Here is a 6,471-nt window from a genome sequence, read left to right as displayed (position 1 = left end):
CCAGCACCACTCTAATCCAGAATCCACACAGTAACAGTCCACGCACATCTGTCGAATTCGGCCACACTGACACCTCCAAGCCACTGGCTCCACAAAGCGGGAGAAAGGGGTTGAGAAACCTATCAGCCATGATAGAATGGCAGAGCAGATTCGTTGGGCCGAATGGCCTAATTTCTGCTCCAGTGACTTCAGGTCTTTCTCCCACCCTGCAGCTTTCACATTGTGTCTCAGCATTGCCACACCGTCCAAGCTCACACACACAGAGACACAGACAGACAGAGAGACAGAGAGAGATAGGTACATAGTGAGAAATACAGACACCGGGTGAGTGAGGACAGAGAGAGAGAGAAATACAGACAGAGAGAGGGAGATGCAGAGACAGAGAGGGACATAGCGAGAGAGAGGGAGATTCAGAGGGAGAAAAATATAGAAAGAGAGAGACAGGGGGTGATACAGACACCGAAACAGAGGTGGAGATACAAAGAGACTCTCAGTGTCAGCGTCTGCACAGCACTTTGCACAGAAGTAGCCAATATCCTGGCGCTGCCATTGTGTCTAATCACATTGAATCACAGACAAATGGTTCCCCAGTTTGATCCTGGGTGGAGACATTATGCCTTGCTTTCTGTCTTTCTCCTCCCTCAGGGAACTGGCCCAAACTCACACCCCTCACTCTTATTTTCCCTTACTGTCCTGCCACCCAGTCGTTCAGCGCAGATTTCGGACTGAACAATGTGTCAAAGGAGAGTCATCGAGTCCTAGCCCACAGTTAATCCATTTGCCTGCAGACTATGGGGTAATTGAGCAGGGCCAATCCACCCGACAACTGGGGGCTCACGCAGTCTTTGGGCTCTGCTGACACCTCAGCTAAATATGTGGACATACGGTTGATAAACGTACAGACCTGTATATTCAAATGATAAATTCTGATCTCTGTATGCAAATGTTTGCGTATGTATGGTATGACCAACTGTTTTATGAATAAAGTATATTTTTGAAATAAAGGAAGAGACTGGAGGAAGAAAGCCTCATGTTTCGTACTGGGACCCTTTAGCCACACGGGATGTGGATTTTACTAGTTTCCTCATTTTTCCCTACCCCCACCTTATCCCAGATCCAAGCTTCTAAATCGGAACTGCCCTCCTCTCTGACTTATCACCATTGCCCCCACTTCCATCGACACATCGCACTTTCAGCTATCTTATCCCCAAACCCACACCCCCTCCCCCTCGGCTCACAGCCTGATTCCTGATGAAGGCCGTCTGCCTGACACTTTGATTCTCCAGCTCCTGATGCTGCCTGACCTGCTGTGCTTTTCCAGCACCACACTCAGGACTCTGATTTCCAGTCCTCCATCTCTCTGACAGTGAGAGAGAGCCTGGATCTCAGGGATGTGGCTCCAAGATCCATGTTGGGTAACTGACGTCTTTAGAAACACACACCTTCTCTCCAACAGCTCTCTGACCCACTCCAAAATCTCCACTGACCTCTCACTGACGCTGTCCCCAGGAATCAATTCTCAGCTTCGGATGGGGGAACATGTGAGTGCGGGCCTTTTTCCCGAAAGGAAGATAAAAGCACCGCAGCATAATGTTCCCACCCAGGATCGAACTGGGGACCTTTCGCGTGTGAGGCGAACGTGATAACCACTACACTATGGGAACAATGCGTTGGCATCGGGCTTGTACATGTCTAAGTCCACCTGGGGATAGCCTGCGATACATTGGTAATCTATCCAATTTCAGTCCCATTTCCATCCACATGTCACATTTTCAGCTGCGTTTCCCCCAGACCCACTCCCCCTCCCATTTATCTCTCCATCCCGTTGGCTCACAATCCTCATTCCTGGCGAAAGGCTTTTGCCTGAAACGTCGATTCTCCTGCTCCTCGGATGCTGCCTGACTTTCTGTGCTTTTCCAGCACCACAGCCTCGACTATGATCTCCAGTATCTGCAGTCCTCACTTTTTCCCATCTTTAAACTTTGAACACCGTTCACTTCCTCTTTGGTCAGCTGACTCCACATAAATTATCTCTTTCTCTTCTCTTTCTCTTTGGTCTCTCCCTCATTTACTCCTCCCCGCCAACCTCGCTTCTGTATGTAAAAAAAATCCTTTTCCTAATTTGGAGGTGCCCGTGTTGGGCTGGGGTGTACAAAGTTAAAAATCACGTAACACCAGGTTGTAGTCCAAGCGGTTCGATTGGAAGCAACAGCTTTCAGAGCGCTGCTCCTTCATCAGGTGGGTGTGGAGGACGCAGTTGTAAGACACACAATTTATAGCAAAAGTTTACAGTGTGATGTAATTGAAATTATACATTGAAAAATACCTTGACTGTTTGTTAAATCTCTCATCTGTTCGAATGACCATGATAATTTAACTTCTTTCATATGTAAATCACAAAACTTTTTCCAAAAGTTACATTCTCAGGTTAACTGTAACAATTGGTAAAAAAAAAATGAGGTCTGCAGATGCTGGAGATGCAGTTGAAAATGTGTTGCTGGTTCCTGATGAAGGGCTTATGCCCGAAACGTCGAATTTCCTATTCCTTGGATGCTGCCTAACCTGCTGTGCTTTAACCTGCAACACATTTTCAACTGTAACAATTGGTATCAGCCCAGATAAGATGTTGAAGGTGTTCGCCCCCTGTGTTCTGTTGTCGGTGCCATAATGTTCAGACTGATTCTAACCTAAAAAAAAATGAGTTAATAGAGGCTTAGATAGATTCATGCAGTTTTTTGAGCAAAGTAACTCTGCAAGTACACATTCACCCCACAAGTGCATGCGTGTATATGGGTTTTTCTCTTTCTCATGCAACTCAGCCAGCATTGTATACCTTATACGCTGCAGGCAAGGATGCCCTGAGGCATGGTACATTGGTGAAACCGAACAGAGGCTGCGACAACGGATGAATGGGCACCACACAACAATCAACAGACAGGAGTGCACTCTCCCAGTTGGAGAACACCTCAGCAGTGCAGGACCTACAACCTCAGACCTTCGGGTGACCATCCTCCAAGGTGGCACGGTGGCACAGTGGTTGGGGTGGCACGGTGGCACAGTGGTTAGCACTGCTGGCTCACAGCGCCAGGGACCTGGGTTCGATTCCTGCCTCAGGCGACTGACTGTGTGGAGTTTGCACGTTCTCGTGGGTTTCCTCCGGGTGCTCTGGTTTCCTCCCACAGTCCAAAGATGTGCGGGTCAGGTGAATTGGCCATGCTAAATTGCCCGTCAGCGGGTCGGTGTGGACTTGTTGGGCCGAAGGGCCTGTTTCCACACTGTAAGTAATCTAATCTAATCTATAGATGACCACCATTGCACTATACACACACACACACACCCACCTACAGACAGACTCACTCACAACTCACATGTGCACACTCTCACAGACAAACACTCACACACACACGTGCACTCTCTCTCACAGACACATGCACACACACACACAAACAAACACACACAGACACACGCAAGGTCACACATACACAGACACGCACAGTCTCACACATGCACACATACATAAACATACACACACAGACACACACACAAACTCACTAACACTCACACACAAACACACATTTATCAAATGCATTCTCTCTCATATACATATTTTACAACTTGTTGCTTTGTCAGAAAGGGGGGGGGAGGAAAAAATATTCTCAAACCATTAATGCACACTACCCCACACGCACACACCGTGGTCCTTAACAATTCCACCTGGTCCATCAAATGAGGTTGAATGATTTCCCACCAGATTTGTGAGTTAGCTCCCCTCCAGCAGGATGGAAGGGCGAATTATTAGTGGTGAGGTGAAGCATTTCAGGAGAGAGATATAGAACAGTGTCAAAGGGTAGCAGCAGGGTGGGAGTTGTTGAGTTTGAAGTGGATGTCTGCATTGAGTCAGTCGCCAGAAATGGAGATGGGGAGGTCCAGTAAGCGGAGGAAGGTGTCTGAGGTGGTCCAGGTGAACCTGAGGTCAGGGTGGAAGGTGTTGGTGAAAAGAGCAATAGGTCAGGTGGCATCCGAGGAGCAGGGGAGTCAACATTTCAAGCATTAGCTCTTCATCAGGAATGCAGTGGCCCATTGGGGCTGAGAGATAAATGGTAGGGGGAGTGGGGCTCGGGGAGGAGGGAGGTAGCTGAGAAGCGGAAAGTGATGGCGATAGATCGGAGCAGTGTGTGGAGCAGATAGGTGGGAAGGAAGTTCAAGAGGGCAACCCCAAGTTGGAGTGTTGTATCTGGGATAAGGTGGGAGGAAGGGAGATTGGAAAACTGTTGAAATTGAAATTGAGTCTGCGTGGGCAGAGGGTCCCAAGGCAGAAGATGAAGCGTTCTTCCTTCAGTCATTGGGTGGCTGGGATTTGGCATTGGAGAAGACCCAGGACTTGCATGTCCTTGGCGGAGTGGGAGGGTAGTTGAAGTGGTTGGCCACATGTCATTACAGTTGTTTAGTGTGTGTGTCCCGCAGTTGTTCTCTGGGACATTCCATAAGTTGACATCCTGTCTACCCAATGTAAAGGAGACCACATCGAGTGCATGGACACAGCAGATGAGGTGTTTGGATATGCAGGAAAATCTCTACCAGACGTGGAAGGATCCTTATGGACCTTGGATGGAGACAAGTGGGGAGGTGTAGGTGCAGGTTATGGTCCTTGAAGCAGGAGGTCATCTGGGATGTTCTGGAGTGGAATTGATTATTCTGGGAGGAGATGTGGCGGAGGCAGAGAAATTGGGACTGATGGGTTGCACTTTTACAGGAGGCGCGGTGGGAGTTGGTGGGTTTGAAGTGGATGCCCGCTTTGTGTCAGTCACAGGATATGGAGATGGAGAGGTCCAGTACATGGAGGAAGGTGTCTGAGATAGGGGTATTGGGAAGCAATGACTTTTGAATGGCTTTTGATACAGACAGACTCTAATCTCACACCTTCAATGCATTGTCTGAGCTGAGAATTCACCTTTATATATATATATTTAAAACCTTGTTATCTCGAGAATGACAGTTCAAAGAAGTTCTGGGATTTACATATTACTGCTCCGAAACCTGCAACCCTTTCTCAATGGTGAAAGACTTAACACCAATCTAGGTTTGTTCAATATATTCTTTCAGTTGCATGACACTGATCTTTTGCTATAAATTCTGTGTCTTGTGATCCTGCTCCACAACTCCCTGATGAAGGCGCAGAACTCAACAGACATTGTTTCCAAATAAATCTGTTGGACTATATCCTGGTGTTGTGAGATTTGTAACTCTATCTTGTGAAGGCACAGCTACAAACACACTGCACTTACAAACCATAAATACCTGCAGCAGCTCAATCTGCTGTTTCTATTTGCAAAATATCTCTCTGAGATTAAGGCACAGCACCGACCTCACTGGGTATGGAGGTCAAATGCACTCGTCAAAGCAGCTGGGAGGAACTGAAATGCTCCATTATATCTGCCTGTGATGACTCAAAAGAGAAAAGTTTACTTCTTTCACAACTGAAGTCAGGAAGTGTGTCCCAGCTCTTGCTCAGAGATTTGACCTGTTCACAGTGAATCACAGGGGTGACTCCAAGCCAGACAGAAATGACATGTACAAAGGTCAGGCATTTGTGAAGTTTCCATGGTGTAGTGGTTGTCACGTTCGCCTCCTCCGTGTACGGTTCGCAATTCGATCCTGGATGCTGTCAACGTGCTTTATCTTATGTTTTTCCCCTCCTTCATGGAAGTGGGCCAAATCTCACAGAGTGACTTGCTGGCGACACAGAGTTGTGTAGACTCAGGCTCTGAGAGTCACTCTCTCTCTCTACATCTCTCTCTCTGTGGATCTGTGTGTTTGCAGTGAGTACATGGGAAAAAGGTAATTGCCAATTCCCCCCACAGTAGTAGAAGGCCATGCATTCGCGTAGCCCGGCTAGCTCAGTCGGTAGAGCATGAGACTCTTAATCTCAGGGTCGTGGGTTCGAGCCCCACGTTGGGCGATGGGCTCCCCTTTTAAAACACACACACATTCCCGAACAACAGCTCTCTCCCATTTGGACGCGCCCTGATCTTTCACTGCTCTGAGTCAATCAGGAGGCTCAATACTCTCGGGTTCCTGGTGAAGGGCTTTTGCCCGAAACCCCGATTCTCCTGCTCCTCGGACGCTGCCTGACCTGCTGTGCTTTTCCAGCACTACCTTCGGCAAGGCCCGGCTAGCTCAGTCGGTAGAGCGTGAGACTCTTAATCTCAGGGTCGTAGGCTCGATCCCCACGTTGGGCGATGGGCTCCCCTTTTAAAACACACACACATTCCCGAACAACAGCTCTCTCCAATTTGGTATGCGCCCATGTCTTTAGTGGCACAGTGGTTAGCACTGCTGCCTCACAGCACCAGGGACCTGGGTTCAATTCCCGCCTCAGGCGACTGACTGTGTGGAGTTTGCATGTTCTCCCCGTGTCTGTGTGGGTTTCCTCCAGGTGCTCCGGTTTCCAAAGATGTGCGGGCAATTCAG

The 6,471-nt window shown here is 48.4% G+C and overlaps 3 non-coding genes across 3 annotated transcripts; 2 read left to right on the top strand and 1 right to left on the bottom strand.

The window, feature by feature from the left end:
* Nucleotides 1-1,591: 1,591 nt before the first annotated feature.
* trnav-cac (transfer RNA valine (anticodon CAC)) lies at nucleotides 1,592-1,664 on the bottom strand. The gene has a single exon. It is a non-coding gene; the product is annotated as a tRNA-Val (tRNA).
* A 4,222-nt stretch (nucleotides 1,665-5,886) lies between these two features.
* Nucleotides 5,887-5,959, top strand: trnak-cuu (transfer RNA lysine (anticodon CUU)). The gene has a single exon. It is a non-coding gene; the product is annotated as a tRNA-Lys (tRNA).
* Nucleotides 5,960-6,166: 207 nt separating this feature from the next.
* Nucleotides 6,167-6,239, top strand: trnak-cuu (transfer RNA lysine (anticodon CUU)). The gene has a single exon. It is a non-coding gene; the product is annotated as a tRNA-Lys (tRNA).
* Nucleotides 6,240-6,471: the final 232 nt, after the last annotated feature.

Source organism: Hemiscyllium ocellatum, unplaced genomic scaffold, assembly GCF_020745735.1.
Source record: "Hemiscyllium ocellatum isolate sHemOce1 unplaced genomic scaffold, sHemOce1.pat.X.cur. scaffold_898_pat_ctg1, whole genome shotgun sequence".
Classification (NCBI taxonomy): domain Eukaryota; kingdom Metazoa; phylum Chordata; class Chondrichthyes; order Orectolobiformes; family Hemiscylliidae; genus Hemiscyllium; species Hemiscyllium ocellatum.
The sequence above is the reverse complement of the archived record's forward strand: the minus strand, read 5'-3'. Positions and strand labels throughout refer to the sequence as shown.